We start from the raw sequence: 24,101 nt of genomic DNA, 5'->3' as shown, positions 1-24,101 counted from the left end.
GCAGTGAATTACTGTAACCTACATCTACCCTGGTCAAGCCCTCTTCCTGTCTCTGAGACTATCCATGTTTTTCAGCAGCTGGCTTATTTTGGATGCTGTTCAATCTTTTCTACCAGCAGACTTTTCACCACAGGGACACTTCCCAGGGTCTACATCTGGTGGATTTCTGATATCTGTCTTAATTATCTCTTTTCTTGAGAAACAATTCCTCAGAATACTTCAAACTTTCTGAAAAATAAATACAGTGCTGTCCTGAGGCAGGCAGAGAAAGAAATAATAGGAGTATTTTCATATCTTGGCTTAGTCCTCTGGAGTTGGGATTCCAAGAAACGGGAAAGGTCAGGGACCACTTACTGAGAAGTCCACTAATCCTTCCCCCTTGTAAAACTCATCTGAGAATGGGGAAAGTCTGGCTGTGTAAGAGTACATAGGGTAGGTAAGCTCCAAAGTGAAAAAGGCAGCTTGTTTCTGTCTTCTGAGAGCTTTGTGCAAGCAAACAATTAATTTTTTTCTCAACTCAACCCACAGACAGGACAACTATGAACTGTTCCTTACTAATTGATGGCTGTAGATTGTAGATACCTTGCTGACCGCATCCTTTCCTTAATTAAAATAATGCAGCGTGTGATCTGGATGCATTTCTCAGGTCTTAACTGAAGGAAATTTCTCTGGAAAACCTTTGCAGCCTCTAACTTGTTTTAACGTTTTAGCACGTGGATGTAATTTTTAGCATGTGTACCTCGTTGCTTATTACAAATAATAACAAGGAATTTACTCTATTCACAGGAATAGTGAAATTATACCTTCTTCTAGGATGCCTACCAGAAGCAGAGAACAGAAGGAAGATGTTCTTTCCTTATTCCTCTCACTAGTCTGCCACAATTTTTAAAAAAATACATATTAAAGTAGGGACTGGGGCAGGGGGTGGGAGGGGAGACAACAACGATAAAACCAAAAAAACCCCAAACAAACGGAAAACCAGCCTCCTAGAGGAAACTAGTTTTTATACATTTTTAGAATGACAGAAAAGTGCTAAACATTTTTTTAAAATTTATTTATTTTGTAGACTTAATGCCTGTCTACCTCTTTTAGCTTCTGTGTTGCTGTTTCGTCTCAGATAACAAGCAAAACCTCCTGCGGTTAAACAGCATTTTGGCTGTTCCACCTATCAATCTAATACAATGGGCCATGTACATCTCTCAATCTGCAGCAAACTACCACCGATACCAATAACCCAGAATCTGTAAATATAATATCAAGGATAAACTCTGTAAGTGCATTTAGTTTCATCACATGTTTTGTTATAGATATTCAACAGCTATATTTTTACTTTATGTTTTTGATGTCTTTTCTAGTTCAAACTAGTAATGAATAAAGCACTAACACAGCAGGAAGTTTGACACAGGGAAATAATCCTGGGATTTCCTAACATAAATTCGCTAATGCTTTAATTCTGTATTTGCATGATTGCTTCCTTTATGCTCGCTCTTCTTGTCTGTTTGGCACAAATACTAAGGATGTTATTCTATTCCTATTTTCCCTTTTTAAGAACTGTTACAGGGAATATCTGGGTGTATACATAAATAATTACAGCATTTACAGGATGCCAGGGTTTCATTTGCCATCCATTTACCTGATCACAACAGCCATCTCTTTATTTATTTATTTATTTATTCATTTATAAAAAGTAAATGCAAAGCTCTAATGCTCACTTTCTAGAACAACGGGAAGTTATTTAGGATTGCCATTACCAGAATACCAAAGATAGGCAATAAAAAATGTTCATAAAACAATTAACAGGAAGTTAATGGGCATACGCTGGGATTGTTTTCCAAAGCGCCTCTGAGAAAAGATGAACGAGCCCCATTGATAAGAAAACCTACATAAAAGATGTCCTGTGCTCCCTGGTCGTAGTAAGAAGTGAAATGCAACCTGACTATTGCAGGATTTGCCACACTGCTTCATTTTGGTGTCAGGACAATGCTTCCATTAAGGCATTTTAATTTCTAGGTAAAATAGGAGGGTTTGTTCATTTGTTTGTTTCAAACAAGTACTATTTCAGATCCTTCCCTTAGATGCAGTAGCAAAATACCATGGACAAAACAGAGGCATTTTGATTTGCACAAGTTACATATCTGGTCTTTTATTTGCTGCTCAGGACTGTTTAGATAGACTTTTTGCATAAGTCTAGTTAGGCCAAGTACTTTGTTTTCCACATCTCTGAGTAGTGAACCTTCCAATCCTAAAAACACCTCATTTTTTCCTCAAAAACTTTTCTCTGTCTAGATTAATAAATCTGCTTTCCAGAATTACTTCAGATTATTTGTTGAAAATGAGAAATTACTATTGTTTTAGCTTAGTATTTCTTCTTCTAGGTCTTATGACCTCACTGGATAACTTCCCCACATTTTTAAATACTTTGTGTTTTTCATAAGTTTTGGGGGGTTTTTTGAGTAGGAGACAAAAAGCTGAAGTGACCACACTTTTTTTATTCTGAAAATCCTAAGGATTAGAAAATTTAAAAGTCAGAAAAAATATAAATATTAAATGTCTTGCTTGTTTTATGCACTTCTCTGAAGTATCTTTTTGCCATATGAATGTTTAATGCCACTAAAATACAAGAGAGAGGGTGAGTAAGAAAGAGAGATTGGGCAGGGGGGTGGAGAGGGAGGGAAAGGGACAGAAGGGATCTCCTTGGTCCTAGCTATGACATTAATTTAATTTCATTTCTTTGGACAAGTACAGGAATTGGTGGAAATAAAGAACTATGTATGGATGTTCAAGAATGAGAATGGAAGCAGCTATAGACAGGATTAAAGCTTTGCCCAGAACTCTAACTACTGCTGAACTGGAAAATAATTTCCCTCTGGCTGAACCTGTAAGAGAAATCTTCTGGACAAATGCAAGATGGAGTAGGTCAACATTACAATAAGAAATATTTTTCCCAGTTGGGACATCTTTACTGGACAACATTGCAATATGCTGCTTTCAACAATATTTAAGTTCCTACTGAAAAAATTAAAGGAGTACATAAAAGTTATTCCCCTCACTGAACAGATGCAGCATATGCCTAAGCATAAAAAAGTCCCCATGCTGCTTCCAACCTACTTCCCTGACCTGAAGGATTGTTTCAAGGCAGGATGAGAGGATAATTCTTCCTCTGAGTCCTTTCATTCCACAGCTTCTCTGCAGGGACTTCCAATAAAAGAGTCGAATTATTGTAGTGTTTTCTGTGAAGTGGAAACTTATCTTGTGCCTACTGACTAGGAGACGCAGTAATCAATTCAGCTCACTAAGAGAAGCTAGCAGCACAAGCAGCTGTCTGACAGCAATCAATTAACTTAACTCAAACGAGAAGGGGGAGTTCCCACAGCTCAATACTACTTCCTAAGTGTTTTGTCTCCTTAGAAATGTACAGTAAGGGACATTTAAGTAAAATGAGATAGCTCCGAAAGCTGAAAGCTCTAAGTTCTAAATAATGGGCTGTGACTCACAATTACCTATTCTCTTTGCCACGAATGTCATTATAGCTAAAAATAGTACATATCTATAGCTATACATAGCAATATCATTTTTGAGTAATCAATTCGCCCCAAATGTAAGCAGTAGCTGCTGGCGGTTGGAGGCTAAATCTCTGCAGGGGATGGAAACACAACTGATTTGTTGTCTTTGCTTATTTGTTGCTTACTAGTGGCTCAGGTCTGGAATATTGCAGAGAAACTGCTGAGGCTCATGCAGCCTGCAAGCTATTATCCCTTGTTGCTCATCCATGTGAAGACAAATGATGCTATTGGAGAGACCTTTTGTGTATCATGAATGATACCAAGGCCCTTGGGGTGAGGATGAAGAGCATGAGAATGCAGGTGGTGTTCTTGATCTCGCTAGTAAAAGGGAAAAGCTTAAGTAATAGGATCCTGCAGAAAAACCCTGGCTGCATGACTGGTGCTGAAGCGGGACTTTGCCTTTTAAGAGCACGGGATCATTTCTGAAAAATAAGGACTTCTGGGAAGAAAAAGGCACTGGGAAGATGCAAAACCATTTTTTCCCAACAGACTTTCTAACCTAGTGATGAGGGCTTTAAACTAGGGTCATCTGAGGGTCATGATGGTAATTGTAGCCCAAAGAGACATGGAGACAAAAGTAAGAAAGTACTCCCCAGGGCTCAGCATAATGCAGAAACTTCTCCTACTCCTGCTGTGAAACCTTCATGACAAAGGGAACATCACAAGAGTCTATATGCAAACTCACGCAGCCTGGGAAACAACAAGAAGAAAGTAGAAACCTGTGCACAGTTGCAGAGCTATGATCTTTCTGAGATTATAAAGAGGTTATGGAATAGCATCAATGGAAATTTACAAGGCTGGATTCAGGCTCTTTAGGAACAATAGGGAAGATGGGATGGAGGGGTTACAGTCTAGGCATAGGAGTGGCTTCATTGTGTGCAGATAAGTGAAGAGTTAGCTGAGACCTTATGGCTAAGGATCAAAAAGCAAATGAAAATAGTTGACATCATTGTAGATGTCATGGACTGACTGATCAAGAGAAATTAGACAAACCTTTTTACAACTGGAGGAAGTCTCGTGGTTACAGGCACTGGTATTGGTGGGGGACTTTAACGATACTGTTAATTTTTGGAAGGGCAACATGGTGGCGTGATTCAGATTTCTGGAGTGTGTTGATGATATAGGGGATCAACAAACCAACCATCCCCTCTTGATTACTTATAAATTATAAGAATCAGTCAGGGCTGTGAAGGCAGAAGTGCAGCCTTGGCAGCAGAAACCTCAAGACTGTGAAGTTTAAAACCCTGAGAGAAGTGAGCAAGATTAATAGTAGAATTACAGCCCTGGACTTGAGAAGAAGAGATATTGACTTGTTAAGGATCTGCTTGGCAGAATTCCGTAGGAGACTGCCCTGAAGGGCAAAGAGGCCCAGGAGAACTACTTAATATTCAAAATGACTTCCTAAAGCACAAGAACAGTCTTTTTCAACTTATAGGGAGTTACAGTCTTGGCAGAAGGCCAGCACTGATGAACAAGGAGCTCCTGACTAAGCTCAAATACAAAAAGGAAATATGGAGAAATCAGGAGAGATTAGCTACCAGGGAGGAATACAGAGACATTGCCTGAGCATGTAGGGATGGAGTAAGGAAAGACAAATCTCAGAGTTGCAACTCACACAGGGCGTGCAGAACAATGAAGGTTCCTATAGTACATTGTAAGCAAAGGGAAAGATAAGAAAAATGTAGTCGCAGTGCTCATTGGTGTCAGTTACCCATCTATATCTGTAGAAGGCCTTATTGACTTCCTGTTCCTAATCAGGTGGCCTGTAGTAAACACCCACAACAGTGGCATCCATATTAGCCTGCCCTTTAATTCTTGCCCATAAGCTCTCAACATGTTCTTCATCCACCCCACATCAGAGCTTGATACATTGCAGCTGCTCTCTCACGCAGAGAGCAACTCCACCACCTTAACCCACTGGCCTGTCTTTCCTAAAAAATACATAGCCATCCATGACAGCATCCAGTCATGCGAGATATCCTAGCATGTCTCTGTAATTGCAATGAGATCATGGCCCTGCAACCACACACAGATCTCTAGTTCTTCCTGTTTATCCCCCATGCTGCGTGTTTTGGTGTACAGGCATTTCATAAAAATAATATGAAATATATTGGACTTTAACATCACCTAATACTATAATATAAATATAATAAAATTTGTAATTTAGAAATATATAAATATAAAACACATAAGAATTAGAATATATCAATTATAAATATACAGAAATATATATTAGCGATAATGATATAATATAAAAAAATTGTAAAAAATAATATGAAATATATTGGACATTAACATCATCCAAATTTCAGTTCCTAATATAAGAAAAGAAGGTGCCCCATTCTCCATACAAACTCAATTAAAAGAATCGACTGCCTACAAAAAGCAATTTTCTTAATGGTTAACAGCTTCTGGAGCTGATTTTGATCTCCAGAATAGAGGATGTGTAAATTCTAATGCAATGGGTCTGACACCTTTTTTTTTTTTTTTTGCCTTTATTCTTCTGATTTGGTTTAGACATTGATTATAGAACAGTTGATTTCTATGGAATATATATTTTTTCAGAACATACATTAAAGAGTATTAATCTTCAAGAAATTATGAAAGAGTCTAAATAGATAGATAAATTATAGTTACAACTACAACAGCTACATGTACTTAAGTCCCTGCAGAGAAGCCAGGGAATGATCAATGTTGAAGCATGTGGTAGCAGGAAGAAGACATATTTTGAATAAAGACATAAACTGATATGTAAATATGAATTAAATTTAATACATCTAGAAATTGGTAAAACCAGACATATTATTAGAATGTTGTGCTGCTAATACAGTACCGCTTTTACTTGTAGCTCCATAATCTGTAGCAATTGAATAGCTTTTGCCAGCAAAAAAAGGCTCACATCTTACATTAGCTCTGTTAGATTAAATTTTTCTCATTATTACAGTATCATTTACAGGTATTCCTAATTCCAATTCCTAAAAATGTATATAGAATGAACTCAAATTTAGTGCAATACATTTTATAATTTGATATATAAACCCCCTCCAATTTGCAGAAGAGTCTCAAAATGGTAAATTTAACAACAATAGCAGACCAATTTTTTTTCACCTTCTGAAGAGCCTAAGGGGTCAGGATTCCATCTCACCCCTCTCCCTTGCTAATTCATTCATTCTGTTATTCATGTTGCTTGTGTTCTCTAATTAGATCTAGTCTCACCCTTAAGTAACAGGTATTTACATTTCTGTTGGCTATTGATAATAAACACTACAATTAATTATTGTGAAATGTGGCTTTTCTATACAAAGATTTATGAACAGCTGTCATTCATCTAAAACTTATGGTAGGTATGAAAGAATACTGTGGAAGAAACACAGGAATAACAGTTCTTAAAAAACAGCTTTCAAGATGTGATATTCGAGTATAGAAGAAATACCTGATGAAGTAAAAATTCTGGAATTAACTAAAATGCTGATCATTTTAGAACGCACTGAGTCATTAATAGTTATCCATGTAAAACAGTGCAGAAGTTTAATGGAGAAGAGAAACTCACCAGCCAGTTTTATGAGCCTCACTTGTAGCTTCATTCATAAGATATTAATTACTTCCCATCTTAAAAGCCCATTTAATTTGAAATCAAGGCTGCACAAACTTTTATCTGCAAGGATGGGCCCTGACTGTCTGATGTTGATATGTTTTGTATTTGTCTTCAAACTTTTAAGATCCCATGGACAACAATAGTGCACAATATCAGATTGGGCAGCATGGGAAGAATTTCTACCAAGGAAAATCAGGCACAACTGTCAATCCTCTTTTAGATTAACCAAAAGACTAGTGATCTCTATGCCTGTTTATCCATCTGTAATTGATAAATTACTCTTCTGAACTTTTAAATCTTTCTGTGTCATTCACTAGCAGACCCTCAGATATTCAGGCCAGGAGACACAATTAAGTAATTTAATTTGCCTCTTGCATAGCATAAGCTATATTATGTGACCTACTTAGTTTATCTATTTAGTGAATCTTATTATTTATTTATTATTATTTATTTATTATTTATTTATTATTATTTTTATTTCTTATTTATTTCTTTCTTTTTATTATCTATTTTTTATTTTATTATTTGTTGATATTTAATCATTATTATTTATTATTATTAATAATTATTAATTATTATTTATCTATTTAGTGAATATATGTTTGGATAAAACATTTCTTTCAGAAGGGAACCAAACAGATTTGAAGGCATTGAAAAATCCTCTGTTTTCTCTCATAGTTGGCTGCAATGTCCAGCCACACTCCCTGCTAAAAAGAAATGCTTTCAATCTCATAAAAAGTTTTGAACATCATAAGAAAGCTAGCATATCCTCTCACCTTCCTTGGAAAAAGCTTAATTAATATTGCAAAAATGTGAAGGTCAAACTTTTATTTATAAGTGATATATTAAAAGTCAGGGCCATTGTCAACATCTTGCAGAATACCAGGTGGACCTCCTTTTGCATTATCTAGAGAAACCCTTTCATCACGCATACTTCTGTCACTGATATGAGGGCTTTTCTATATTATTTTCAGCTGATATGTCTCTAGCCTGCCTTACATCTTCTAAGCTGTAAAATATGACACTATGCAAAGAATCGATTGTTTCCACCTGTTTCTGATTTACTACTAATCGTTCAGTACATCCTCATCCCTATCTGTAAGGGATAAAATTCTGACTGAAGATGAAACACTCACCTAAATTGCAGTGGTGATATGAAAATAATTACTGTTTGAGGTTTTTGACACTACATAATGCAGTTTCACAGTGAAAGGGAGCTTCCCCTTCCTGTTTGATAGACTTGTCCCCTCTGGTAAAACTGCATCACTTCAGATCTGCTAAGCAGACAGGGACAGAGTCCTGACAGGCATTTTCTTCTGCAGCTGCAGAGAAGTCAGCCAGTGGAATAGCTAGGACAAGATGAATTTCAGTTTGCATTAGCTGCAGTTTACATTGCTTTATAGGCAGTTCTTTTCCCACTCAATGGTATGTGTTTGCTTTTAAATTTTCTTTGGAAGGCAAAGTTTAGTTCATATAAATATCACAGGTCTGATTTTGTTGAGTTCATCCATTAGGAAATGACATTACATTAGGGCTTACCTTTGAATCTGTAACATTTTACATAACGTAGAAAAGCAAGTGTGTATTAACACCCATACATTTTTATTGTCTTCGTCTGCAATATTAATAAACTCCTACTTCCTAATAACATGTTTTTTTTGTCTCTTATTCCTAGCAGCATCATTCCCTTGGCTTACGTGTTCCAAAATAAATGTCACTTCTTGCTGAAACACCTGCTACTGAGAGGAGATGTTCAAGCTGTTGTCTTGCTATTAGCCTGGAAAGATGCTTATTGCAACTGACGCTGATTTTTCTCCTTGTTTAGGAATTATAACTTCTTCCCAGAACTTTTAAATGATATTCTTTTAAAATAAATTCACATTGTTTTTAGATGGCTGAAACTAAGTCTAGATGGCTCGATTTAATAGATCATGTGAGCAATGGATTTAATTGTTCAAATTAAATGCCAAAGCTAGAGACAGAAAACCTAATTTCTCCTTTATTTTTCACACTGTTTCAAATAAAATAAAGGTAATAGTTCCTGCTTCATAAATGCTACAGCATAAACTGTCTGGATCAGCTTGGATCAAATGGTATTTTTGGCTCCTGAGATGGACAACATTAACAAATTGTTTTCTTGTTATTGGCTTTGAAAAGAAAATCACTGTAAGAAAAGCAAAACAAAATGAAACCTGAACAAAGACATAGATTACAAGTGAAAATGGACACACAGGGAGTTCTACACCCACCTGCAGGTATTCCATCATGAAAAAAACTAGAACTTCTTAAGTGTGTTACCCTCTGCAAATTTTTCACTCAACTTCAGGAAAAACTGCACCATTAGTAACATTTGTTCAGCTCCCTCCTTTAGTAGTAAATGTCACCAGTAGAACAGTAGGCAAATTAATAGCTAGCTGACAGCTCTTTACAAATCATCACAATGATTTGGATATGAGGTTAAAAACCCAAAACCATGCCTCTGCGTGTGATCTATTTCTTTCCCCCCTCCTTTCTTCCCTCTGTCCCTTCTTCCTGTCTTCCTTCACTCCTTCACACCTTCTTCTCCATTTACGTGAAAGGTTTCTGAGTTTTAAGGAATAATAATGTGCTTAATGACTTCAGTAAATCAGTCTTTGCAAACTCATATATTCCTAACACAAATGCTAACACACTTGATGTCAGCGTTTCACAGATGTAGAGAGAGAGATCATGTGATAGTAGGTGTGCCCTGAGAAAGGGCTGGGATGGCAATCAGTAGTAAAGATATTTTGAAGTTACAGAGATTTTGAATTATTATTGTCATACTCCTATTCCCCCCCCCAAAAAAAAAACAACAAACAAAAAGCTCACCAGAACAGCGTACATGGGCTGAGTACCTGAGGGGCAGAAACCTGCCAAAAACATTTGCTTTACTATTTACCAAATTTTTAGTCTTTTTTTCTTTTTTTATCCAATTTCTATCTAGATTGCATGAGGAAATTATGAAAATGCAGAGAATTTCACTAATGCCCCAAAAATATTTCAGTTTTTGGAACAGGATTTTGCTTTGTCTTGTGCAGCTACACTTAGCACCCACTCAATATTTTTAAGATTCTGGGCACATTCATCTTCTCCCGAAACTAGATCATTTGTTAACTCACTGACTTCAGTTCCAGATGCTGAAGCTAGATGGATTTAGAGTATCTACTCAGTTCTGTTCCATGATCGATCTGTTCAACATTATAGTAGTTGGAATTGGATGAGGTTTGGAAGGTGAATAAGTACTTTGTTTATATGATTAATTTGTATATGGTTCTGCCTAATACATGACACGTAGATAATTTGTATACAGTTCTGCCTTTTATATAGTAGGATCACATCTATTAAGCAAAATACACAAATATTCATCCATCCCTTAGAGATTTACTCACTTTCAATAACTTGCTTCCAAAAGCTGTTACAATGACCACAAAAAGCTAATACTTTTTTTTTTTTAGAAAATATTAGAATAGTATTTCATACACCGTATGAGTGATATATACAGTTGTGTATGTGTGTGTATGGGTGCACAGCAAATCACAAGAATATTACATTCGAAAATGAGTTCAGTTTCCCACACTGAACTGAAGTTTGCTGACTTACTATGCTTTCTGTGTTTAGTGTTATCTGATTTGGTTTAGTGAGAAGTTTTGAGAAGGGAAAATGCCTTGAATTCCAATGAAAAACTACATTGCTCTGCTTCAGAGATGGCCTGGTTCAGCTTCATGCATTTATATAGGGGATTCTACTGATAATCTTTCTGTCTTTGGGCTTTGGTGATTAATTCTTTTTATTCCTTGATGCATAAATAAAAAACCTAACAGAATAACAGAACGCTTGCACTATTTTTGCAGAGTGTAGGTCAAAGTGAATTATTTGAAAAGTATGTTGTTATATCAGAGAAGACACTTTTAAAAGAATCCATCTGCTCTCTGGCTACTCATTCACAACCAGATTTGTCCTGAATTTTCTTTCTTTCAAATATCATCTCTTTTTTAAACACAAATTAACTAGCATATTCCGAAAAACTAACATGGTATTAAATCTAACTAATTAAACTAACATGGTAATTAAAAAGGAGGTAACTTTCCTCGAAAAATCAAAATGCCCTATACAGAGTTACATTAGTTAGAAGGAGTCACCTCGAAATACTTCTCTAATTATTTTTGTTTCAAAAATATTCTATGATTTTTCTTATTCATCCAGATGTTGTGCAGTGCAGTGTACAAAGCATGTGACAATAGCAAGAATTTGTGCTAAGTGCTACCTTTCTTAATATTTTTAGCAGTCTCAAACAAAATTCTCCAAGCAGTGTATGTGTACCCAAAAAGGAAAAAAAAAAAAAAGAACACTCAATAAATTTAAAGCTATTAAATCAGGCAAATACATTTACAAAGAACTGGAGCCAGTGGGCTGGCTCTTTTTATATGAGATGTCTGAATTATGTTGACAATCCAATAATGCGCCTGAGTAGCTAAAGGCTGATACAGGCCTGCAGGAGCCGGTAATGTTGCTGTAACATCTTATAACATTAAGGACATCATGGAGATAAATGAGACTAATGTAGTCTGAAAATGAACATCTCCCTTGGTTTAAAAAATAAGTTAACGATAAAAATAAATATTGTTCATTTACTTTTTATATCTAGAATCTTGCATGTGATTTATACGTATTGCTCTATACAAGTTATTACGCTAAATATTATAGTAAAATATTCCTGTCTCTCTTCAAAGCAAAAAATATAATTAGCAGAGGTGGAAAACACCATTTTCTCTCGTTATCCGACCATAGCTATTACTTTAAGCAAAATCATAAAAGTGACATTATGTGGCAGAAGTAATGAAGTGTGGGTGGAAAATCAGCTGAGTTGACATGCAAAATGAGACACTTCAGGACTGTCTGTGCTTGTAAATGAAATGTAGTCAAAATATTGCTCTATGTGGAATCTCAGAAAGCAACTGAAAAACTTATTTTATCCAATTTTGGTCTGTAACATTTATTAAACTAGAACGGTTATTATTATTAAGTCTTATAATTTCTTCTTCTATTTTTTTTTTTATTTTTCTGAACTGTAAAGTAGTTTATTTCCAGGAAAATATTTGTTAAAAATAACTCAGACTTATTTATGACACAGCAATTTGTATTTTTTTTTTTATTTCCAAGCAACAAATTATAACTTACAGTTTGTCAGGATTCTGGATAGATGTTTCTAGAACTAGCTAATAAAATAGAGATTATTTACATCATGTCTGTTATCCATTTAAATACGATTATAAATATAATACCACATGCCACACGATTTATATTTGTTTTCAGAATCTCATGCCAATTATTATGCTTCATTGGCAGAAGTAACAGGAAGGAAAAAATAATTAGAGAAGCATAAAACACAGAAGCAGAACTTGACAATTTTCACCTGTTCAGGCAAAACGATCCTGAGCACAGCATCACAGGATCACAGAAGTGTTGAGGCTGGAAAGTGCATCCAGAGATTGCCTAGTCCAACCCTCCTACTCAGAACAGGGTCAACTACAGCAGGCTGTTCAGGGCTATGTCCAGTTGGGTTTTGACTGTCTCTTAGGTTGGACTCTCCACAACCTCCCCAGGTAACCAGCTCCAGTGTTTGACCGCTCTCACAGTGAAAAAGTTTGGGTTTGGTGCATTGTTTTTTCTTTATGTTTTATCAGAATTCCCTGTATTTAAGTTTGTGTCTGTTGTCTCTCTTGTCCTGTAACTGGATACCAATGAGAAGAGTCTGGTCCCTTCGTCTTTACTCCCTGTAAAATCTAATTATACTATACCTGTTTTCATATTTATATTCCTCATATTTCAGTAGGAACCAGGCTGGGACACAAAGATGGATCAGAAAAACAGGGGAAAAAGTAGTAGCTTAATTATTCAGACTAAAAATAAATAATAGCGAGGGTCATATGCTGCCTGAAGATAGTCAACCTTTCCTTTCCTCATTAGCTTTTTGTCCCCTCAACATCTTTGGAAATGGAAGGGAGTAAGGAATAAAAAACTCGTATGGTTGCTCTTCCATTAATTACTGTTGCACATTGAATTGTTTTATAGCTGTCCCAATGAAGGCAAGAGCCCTAAAGTACTGGGCCTCAATCAAGCAATGCAACAAGTCAGCTTCCTACTACCTGACGTGGTACCATAAACAATTTCCACTGGGTGCACTAATATACAAATTACATTGGAATTGCTTGTGTGTGCGTATGTAATTACTTATATGTACAGGAGTAGAGTCAGTATGGCACTGAAGAGGTGCTGTTCTTGTAAAAAGATGTAAAACCTTTGGGCTGAAATGAAGGCTAAGAAAGGGAATATGAAATAGGTAGCATTGTGAAGGTGGTTATTCCTGATGAAGCTTGTAGTTGTCTTACACATCATTTTTGTTGATATAGAAGGAAGTTGAAAACAGAAAAAAATGGCATAACACATATCTAAAGAGTCATCAATGGAGACCAAAAACGGCAAAACTGTATGAGTGCTATCAGTATGATGGGGAAGTGTTAGTAGGATGTAATCTTGACTATTCAGCTAGGGACAAAGGAATTGCATACTGGTTTACTGACATGTGCCTAAAATCATCTGTTTTCCAGGAGCCTGAAGAAAAGAGATAAATGAAGAATATTTCATTGTATTTGAAAGAAAGCAGCAATGCACTTTTCTCACCTGAATAGAAAGAATAAACAAGGTTATCACATCCTCCTTCCCATGCTTGAGCCAGATTGTATATCTTGTTCCAGTACTGAACTGTACAATGTAAAGGCACTCATTCTGTGATGAAGTAATATACCCAGACTATAGCCTGTTCAAAGATAGAAACTCATAGTAGAGGTTTTTGTTACTAGTTTCAAATACATGACCTTGAATTTTATACTACTGAATTTTCACCCCGTATTTTTTACAGTTTAAATAATTTCTGGTTTAGTAATTATCTCAAAATACATATCACCAGCTAAATTCATTGGTACACACATATTTTATGCATCCGTCTCCCTGGCTAAAATATTAAAAGAGCTCTAGTTTAACACAGATTGCTGGGAAACTCTGTTTGTAATCTTTCTACCTCTTGGTTATTTCCTTTTCCAGTACATCCCAGAAACATTGAGGTTTCTTCTTTAATCAGCTCCCCATCCTTTCTCTAATGCCTTCACTAAATCACAGCTTGTCCAACTTCACTTCCCTTGTGACACCCTCTACTTTGAATCTATGCAAATTTGGAGATTAAATTTGCCTGCTATCGCATTCAACACCATTTTTATTAGTAGCATTGCTTCTTGAATATGTATCTTTAGAAGCTAAAGTCTACCATAATAAGGAGGGCTCTGAGGACTGTTAGTATTTCTCATAATATTTCATTTTTCTGTCACAAATAAGAGTTTATAGAATATTTCTACAACTATACTTCTTCACTATCCTTCCCTAAAGAGATTTAAAACTGCCTTCTGTTTTACTCATGCTATGTGTTTGTGTTTTATTAATGCTTAATATGTCATAGGATCCTACTACTTTTACCTTCATTTCTGTCTTCCCTTCACAGGAGATATATATTGCTACTCTGTTTCATTCCTGGTTTGTTTTGTTTTGTTTTGTTTTGTTTTTTTTTTTTCCAGTCATCTGTTATCCCCTAAAATGTCTGAGTGTGATATTTACAACTTGTAATTCAGATTTCAATATTTAGTAGTCTTGGGACACAGACAGAAGAGAGAATTTAGCTGCTGTTCCCTTTTCCCAAGTGACTAAGATCTTAAATCACTAAAGTCTTAAATGCCCTGCCCACACTTTCCTCTTTACCAAGCTCTGGTCATTGATAGCTTTGAATGGATCTTACAAGGCTTCTGTAAAGTATTGCTTTATAGGATTACTGGGCAGGTCCCTGAAAGGTGAGGGGTATATTTGTAGAATTTTCCCCAAGTTTAACTCAGTGAGCAAGAATATGACTACAGATAAATATAATGTCTTTCAATTCTCTTCATTGCTTTTTTCACAGACTTCAAATTTCATAGAGGCACAATGGACTTGCACACCTTGACAAAAATTACACTATGAGCCCTTATCAAAACCTATATCCTAAAGAAACTTGAGCTGTTATGCAATACCTCTAAGCAGTACAGTTTTCAAACACACAGCTTAAGGAGGATGCCAATTTTATTCGCACCCACTATTACATTAGTTTCAAATGTACATAATGCCAGCTTGCATCTTGCTTTTCTACAATCAGTTAAATTCCTTCCATGTACATGAAATAAAATTAAAGTTGCTGTGGTAGAAGGTTATTATGATACAGAAAAAACTATTATTTCCATGATTACATTGCTAAAATGATTTTGGTATCGTTAGTAGTGACGTAGTATGCCAAAAGAAGGTACGCCATAGTGTACTTCAGAAAAGAGTCCAGGCCTATATTTTTTTCTTGATTATTAGGGGGTTTTATTTCACATACATATACCATGATAGAAATCAATGCATAAGTAGATGGTCTTTCCCATCCATGAAATGAAAAGTTATCAGAGAAGTTATGTTTGTTTTACATGAACAATCCTAGGATATCATCTCTCCAGAATAAGTTAATTATGGGTGTCAATGATAAGAACGAAGCAAAACTTTTTCTTCAAAGTATTTCATACAAATACATACAAATGAATGCATTATTTTAAACAAATACTAAGCTATTTCTAAGACTTTCTTCTTTGGCTGGTATTGGAAGTCTCAGGAGGACAGCTATGGCTCACCCACTTGATTCCAGTTTGTTGCTTGAGTCAGTTTGTGGAACTTTGCCCGTAGCTTTGTTTAATGGACAACTGAAATAGTTCTCCACTCCTCCGCAGCTCAAACTTGACTATCTCATCTTCCCTAACTCTGAAACAAGAGGTACAGAAGCAGAAATCAATATCTTGTATCAGCAAAGGTATTCCATGAGTACTTTGTGACTCACAAGAGTTTTTTGGTGACTCTTTCACTGTAAGATGCAATAAAATGTAGTCCTTAGGGCTGGAGGGTTGCTTGGTTTGCGTTTGGTTGGGTGGGTTTGGTTTGGGTTTTTTGGGATTTTATTTGAGGGGGTGTACTTTTTTTTTTGTGAAGTTTAGGGGTTTTTTTTGTAACATTATCAACCAACCACCTAATTAAAAAGACATACCCTATATTCAAGCCTTCTTGTATATTCTCTTGTACATTGATAACACGTTGCAGATTTCTTAAATGATAATCATGATATGGTCATGTGCAGATCCAGAGAGTTTAAAATCTTCCTATTTCAAAGTTTCTTTCCCACCCCCATCCCAGGTTGGCACTAAGCCTTCAGAAGCATCCAGACATGAGGTGCAGGGATTTACACGGACTTCAGGACCACGAAAACAGAAACATTTTAGACTTTCAGTTATTCTGTGTAAACTAGATAAAACTGGCTGCAAACACGAAAATGCTTTGATGAAACAACAGCTCAGATGATAGGACAATTTTGTTCTGTTGCTGTTCTGCATGCTGAAACCAAGTCCCAGGGTGTAAAATTGTCAGAGTATTGATGAATGTTGAAGATGCAAGATTTCTGCCAATTCATACCGCTTAGGATCTGGCCTAAAATGCAGTTATACCTGTTTGTCCATTTAATGCCACATGTAGGTGTTATCTTTCAAATAAAGGCTGTTTCTTTTTTTTAAAATCTGCATTTACTTTTTTCCTACAAAGTATTTGGCGAACAAAATTGAGATAAAATTTCTGAAGTCAGATAGACTCACGAAAATATGCATGTTGTTGATATATGCCTCCAAACTATACCTACCTGCAAACACTAGGAAATTGTAGGTGAAAGGACAACTTGTTCCCTTTTTTAAAGCCTAAATCATGTACAGGTGTTGCGTTTGATGGGGCAGTATGTGTTCTGGTGTTGGAATTGTGGTCTGGTGGTCCTGTTATGATTCTTCCTGCCTACAAAATCAACACTTTTGTTAAAGGTGGCACTCTAAGGATGCACAGGATGCTACAGACTTCTCAGTTTTTCTGATTTCCATAGCAATAACAGTGTGAAACCCCACACAAGCCAGAACCATTGCGCTGCTAGAAGCTGCAGAAACAAACCTCCAAGTAAGGCTGATCCTTTTGCCATGCAGCTTGAAGGGAAGTCAAATGGCGACAGACAGAATGGCACCATTCATCTGTAAATGGCAAAAGAAAGGTGAAGCATGATTAAAGGAAAAATGTTTAACAACAGACTCATTCTGCCACCTTTCTACCCCTGCAAGACAGCAATGTTTTGCAGGCACTGTGGAAGAGAACGCAAAATGGTTAATCCGTATTGTTCGCATCTGGTGTCTGAGCAGAGAGGTTTTCCTTGAGAACAGTTTTTCAGTTTCTTCACTGATCACTTAGCTGAGATCCAGGCTGAACTGACAGCTCTCTTGTTAGCAGAGTCATCCCTGGAGCGACAAGCGTGGCTGTTCTTTTCTTGAGTTTTTGGTGATGTTGTTCTGGTTGGAGGTAATGGCAGATATTCAGACTACGGCATGCACGGCAGAGCTAGGGTGTCCTTGCATAGGAGAGGCCATCTGAGTGCCAGCATACCTACTTCTGAATATTTTTAACAATATTAAAGCTTTATCTAAAACAAAACAATCAAATTATTACCTTTATTGTTCTCCAATGCATTGTCCCGGTAGAGACAGGGTGGGACCCTTCTGGAGACAGAGAGGGAAATAGTTAATAACTGATGGTTTATAACAAAAAATGTAAGTAATCTCAGGGGGGAGGAGGTGAAAAGGGCAAGACAGAATGATAAATCTCCAAGACTTTGTAGCAGAGCTCCTCTGTACTATTACTATAATTTGCTACTCCTAGTGAAGTGCAACTGCAGGTAAAAGTTGCTTTTTGATCAGGTAATTGGGTTCAGAGAACATCCAGTCATGAAAATACAATTATTTCTTGTGTTTTTGTCTCCCCACACCCCTTGAGAAAAGGCATCTGGCTTAAATGTGCCATTATATATGAGCTGTGCATTTTGAATGCCCCGCTGGTGCTGCTGCTGCAGCTGCTGAATCTTCCTGACCACAGGCAAAGAAGCAACATTTCTTCTGGGAGGGTGCAGAGCACCAGTGGGAGCTCTTTACAACTATGTAGATTAAAAAGAGGATGTAGATTAAACACAGTGAGGATTCAAGCTGAGAAGTGACTCGTTCTGCTCACCCTGTGCTGAAGCAGCAAAGTTTGCTCCTTGTCCCACACTGATTGCTCTCTGGCTCTCTGACCCCAGGAGATGCAGCTTGTACAAGGACCTGCAATTATCTTTTGGGGACTGGTGTGAGTATCCAAATATAGCCATCTGAAAGAGCTGAGTTCATGTGTAGTCCTTCCATTATCAAGTCTGTCTCTGTCATTAAGGTTCTCTTTGATAAAAATATGTAAGACCTTTTCTTTCCTAGAAACACGGTGTTAAGCCTTAAAAAAACAGTAATGACTTTACTCATTTTAACTGGTTTTAAACCAAAACTGAACAGTCTCACATCAATATTTTGAATGGTCAAAGTACATTAGCCCAAACCAGTCTTGTTTATTGTTTTGCACTCTAATAAATTACATGGGTTTATGAGTATTTAAGTGACATGATATAAAAACTTTTCTAAAGCACAGATCTTTACTGTTCATGTAAGAATTTTTAAATGAAAACATCCTCGTGGCTTTAAGAAGTTATTAGAACAGTCAAAACCTGGTGTACAGGCAGCGGAGATTACTCACAAAATAAGATTATCTGCACAAAATATCTGTCTTTGACTGAAAAGTGTACTGATTAAACAATATCTTTGGGCTAAATCCTTTTCATCATGCTGTGAAAATATCTTCCAGGAAGAAATAACTGTAAAAGTAAGTAGGAAGAGAATAACTCTGTACATGCTGGATCACTTTTCCAACATTTTTCTTTTGAGCATGGAGACCAACTTTAGGGACTTGTGCAGCCTCTGCTGCCAAAGGTCTATACGATGCAACATCACAGTGTAAACTAACATTGGTCCTCAGCCCACATCAAATGAAGGTTTGCGAGATTAATGCTGGCTCTCATATCCCTCCCTGTGAAAGACAGGCTGCCGCCAAAGTAGAGTTGCTTCTTCTTGCAAAGGAAAATAGGAAGGGCTGTATGCCTCTTTTTTCCAGGAAGGAATAAGATTGTTATTGCAAACTAAAGAACAAAGAACACAGAGCCCAAAATTATTTACAAACTCTACATGTCTTACTTCTCAATCTGCTCTGAAAGTATCTTCTCTGAACACTGCATACCGGCAATATTACTTGTAATGATGGATTTCATGAAATCAAAAGAATATAGGGAAGAAAATATTCACATTTGCTCCACACACTTCTAGGCTGATGCCCTAAAAATAGTGCAAGATATAGCAAAGGATTAGTTATTTCCCACCAGTGTGCTCTGTTCATTTCTTCAGGCTGAGAACTATGGTACAATGATCAGGCTGATCATTGGTTTTCCCTTTTGCTTCACTTTCCTCACCATTCCTTTTCACCCCTACATCTCTATGTTGAAGAAGCCTTCTATAAATTATGAAAAAAGTGAATCCCTTTGTGTTTACTTTTTACTAAAGCCTTTGGTTTTCTCTTGAGAAAATAATGGATGGAGAAATGTGTACCGTGCCCAAGTACCATCTCTTGCCCAAGTTCAAAAAATGTAATGAACAGAATTTACATTTAGAAGTCACTCATTTCTAAAGGTGAAACAGATATCTCCTAATCTATTATCAGGCAGTCTTAGAGCAGCTACTTACTTAATCATTACTTATTCTTTCTATCATGTGTCAAGGATGTTCTAAATTTATTTTATAATTAATCACTTCAGATGGACATAGAGGTTAATAGTTCTTAAGAACTTGACTGAAAACATGAGCAAAAAGCAATGCAGAACAGCAATGTTGCCACATTTTTGAAGGGATATCAGGGTTAAGTTAAAAAAAACAAAACAAAACAAAACCAAAAAAAACCACACCAGAAAAACACCAACTATATGATGTGAGTTTTTCAGACCAATGAAATTATTAATGCAACATGTTGGTGCATGAAAAAAAAAATAGTATGACAGATAATTCAGTAACAAAATATGTGTTAATATATACCACTATATTCATAAATTTTAATAGAACTATTTATCACAGCAAGAACTGTTAAGGAATTCTGTAGGCTTTCTGCCACTGTGGTAAGATGAATGATGAATCTGATGCAACACAGGGTTTTTTAATAATTTATTGGGTCATGAGTTATGGTTTTATTCAATTGAAAATTATTAGATGGGTTTGCCTCAGGCAGTGAGCATGGTATATGAAAAAGGAAAATAGATTAAGCAAACACTCGATGAGTTTAATCATTTCAAACAGGGCAGTGGATAAAGGCACTGACAGATTTGTCATTAATTCAGCAGACGTTTTTACCTCCACACAACATAATCACAAGATGGGAGTTGTCAGTGAAGCCCTGAAAGTGTGATGTTCATAATGAATAGTCTGCATAATCTATTATTTTCACACAAATGATTTATTTTCTTCATGAAAGAGGACAAGGGGTGAACCGAGTGTAGAAGGACTCTTTCAAGAGTGGTGGCATAAAAATATTTTTCATCATCCCAAATTCTGATATCTATTTCTGATTAAATAGTGCCATTCAACATAATGATAACTGGTGGTGATTTTCCCTGATAGAAAATGGAAGGAATCACCACTGCTGCACTTCGTCTACATTCTAATGATGCCTTCACCACTAAGGCTATTCACCAAATTTTTACCAAGAACCACTATGACTGGCCTCCCACTCAAAGCCCTACCTATAAGGTGAAGCCAAATCCATTTTGCTCTAACAAATATTAAGCTTCTTTGAGAACAGAGAGAGGATGTGAACTTTAGTAGAATAAGCTGTATTCCTTCTGTGCTGTTCACATAAATTCATGATGTTTTAGACAAAATAAGTGTAGGCAGAGGTGGTAAATCTTTTATGTTAAACGATTGATCTTGACATCTGCAAACCATTTAGAAACTCCCTATAAATCACTACTAAATCATGAAGTTAGCTCTCAAATTCTCCACTTACCAAGAAAGTACTTAAAATATGGAAACTTGCTATTTTCTTTTAGTCTTACTGTCACATAATATATATAAATATTATTTTATTTAACTAATGATTATAGAGGACTGCAGCCTAAAGTCATCAAGCAATCCATTTCTGCACTGAAATGAAAACCATTTCTATTATAATTGCTGTTATGAGAAAAATACCAGTCAGAAAACTAGTCTGATCAGGAATCTTTAGAGTGTGAGATGATAGTCTAGTCATAATTCACACTCATTTCAACAATACACTCCAAATTCCATAAGAAAATGGCATTGCCAAGAAAGCAAAGTCAATCACAGACAAGTATGGATGTGCCAAAACTAAGGCTGTCCTCTTCCACATGTTCAATTTCAATTCAGTACATCCACATTCTAAGGAGCTAGAAATCCTGTAACTTCATCAGAGGTGCATAGGAGCCATAATGGTTTATAACACTTGAACAGCTGGTCAAAAGTCTTAGTTTGTTCTTAGAAACCATTTCTATAGGGTCCCCATTGTATTCAAGATGAATATTAAAACATTTAATATGTCCCATGGCTACAGAGTACACATCTTTTCAGACGTGTATGAATCTACCAGACATCATATTTTCTATTCTACAGGTGTAAATTTCTAGGTGAACATTTTGATGTCAATATCACCATGTGTGAACTTATAAATTTGGTTACATGGATTTATTTTGATCATTTGCTTTATTCACTTATGTGTATGCCACTTATCATAGAACTGCTTTTTCAACAGTGGATGAAACAGTCATGGGTGTCTCCAGTATAGCATTTTCTGTTTCTCTTCATCATTCCCCCAGTCATAGAAATGCTGAGCATCATCACCAATTTCTTTTATAGCCATAACTGTTCAACACTTCATAAATAATATTTTTTAAAAGTATGCATCTGAAACTGCTTTTCTAGAAAGAAGCAAACATACAGTTCATGAAACAGTAGTTTGCCTTTCACAAATTCTCTGGGGTTACATAGGACGTGTTTGATGGAGCCAAAGTTAATATTGACTTCTCGTAGGCACTGCTTAGCTACTAAAACTGCAAATTACCGTATCTTTTTTCTCAGTTTCCTGTGGGAACTTCCAACAACTTTGCTAATACATCATTTTATGCACAACTCTGACATTTCCTGGTTAGTGGTTCATGCCATGGGTTTCGACACAGCATCCAGACTGCCTGAGTGGGTCACAAAAATAGAAATTCTGTGGACCAGAATGTAGGAATTGGATCACACCTACAAGAGGGGAAAAAAGGTGGATCCTTCGTGTGGCCAGAAAAATATACCTCATTTTCTTTTAAAGAGTGTCATTGATGAACCTCTAATCCTGACCAATTCCTTTGTTCTTAAACAAAGAGGAACAGGAGGTTGTTATTAGGTCATCCTGGATTAACCTTTATGTACTTTATATATTCTGCAGATGAGCAGCAGTTAGGACCATTTCAATACATACTTTTCCTATGAGGAATGTTCATAACCTATAAGGGCAGGAATATTTTTGCTTTCAAATTTAGCTGTTTTGAATATTTTAATTTGGCTCTTTTTTCAGAATGGTCAAAGAAACATTAAATTATTAACTAACTTAGATCAATGATGTAGTGTTTGAGCCTCTTTGAGTCTTTAAACTACACTCTGCCTTTCTTTCTGAAGTGCTGTAATAAAAATTGCAAGGAATTTGCAGAGGGAAAAATATATAAGTGAGTCACAGGAAAAGACTATGTCACCGTGCTATCCAACAAGAATGGATGTAAGGTTTCCATACTCTGAACCTTAGAATTGTTAATGAACATTTCAAGAGCATGTTAGCTACTTAATGACTCTATAAATCACATTTTCCATTCCACATCAGCAGCAGTTGCTGCAAGACTATGAGAGTATTAAGAAAGGGAACATACTTGCCATAATGAAAAAAAAAATAAAAAATCAGTATTTGTATAAATTAAAGCAGCTCTGGACAAAGATGTATACTTTTAACCCGCTGGAGAAGAAACCATAGTAACAATGACAATAATAACAACAACAATAATGTTAATAATAGCAACAATTATATGCAAGTTTTATTCAGAACTTAAAATTCTTGTGTTTCCTTTGCTGCTTTTATTTGCCTTTAAAAGACTGTTTCCAGAATAACACTTCCATATCAGTATAAATTCTGCTCATGTTTTGCAATATTTGATGATATTTTAATTTCATATGAAACTGTGTAAAAGTTAGTCTTCGTTCTGTCACCTTTTTGTGTGCGTATGTTATTTTAAATTTACTTTTTTGGCTGAAAGAGGAGGGAGGGGAAAAGTACAAAAATGCCCAAAGCTAGTAAGCGGGGGAGTTAGGATAGAATGCAATGTGGCAGGTTAAGTTTGCTGCTGCTGTGCGTGTAAAGTAAAATGGTCATTAATGTTATTCAGTAAGGAGACTTGCATAAAATAATTAAATGAACCCTAAGGATGCCTGTCAAACTGTCATATACTCACAAGCAAAGAAGTCACAAAGTAAAGCTGTCAGTCAGGGTCTGACATTCTGAAATCCTTCAAAAAGTGTTAAGCATTCAAAACTCTGCTAGTAATAAACCTGGTGACAGTAAGATAAGCTGGCCTGCCACAGCCTAGGGATTCTTTTGCAAATGACACTGCGACATGACTCAGTACCCTTACATTTGGAAGAATCTAGTTCATTTTCTTATTTGTTCAAGGAAGAATCAAAGACATGCACTACTCCTCCCTGCAGCTAGCATGCTTATTTTCCAATATGTAAATAAATGAATATTGGCTTTCGGTGAACTGCAGTACATATTGACCAGTCTGTGTAAATCAGCTTAAG

The sequence above is a fragment of the Chroicocephalus ridibundus genome, chromosome 2, assembly GCF_963924245.1.
Source record: "Chroicocephalus ridibundus chromosome 2, bChrRid1.1, whole genome shotgun sequence".
In the NCBI taxonomy this organism is placed as follows: Eukaryota; Metazoa; Chordata; class Aves; order Charadriiformes; family Laridae; genus Chroicocephalus; species Chroicocephalus ridibundus.
Note: the sequence above shows the minus strand (reverse complement) of the source record.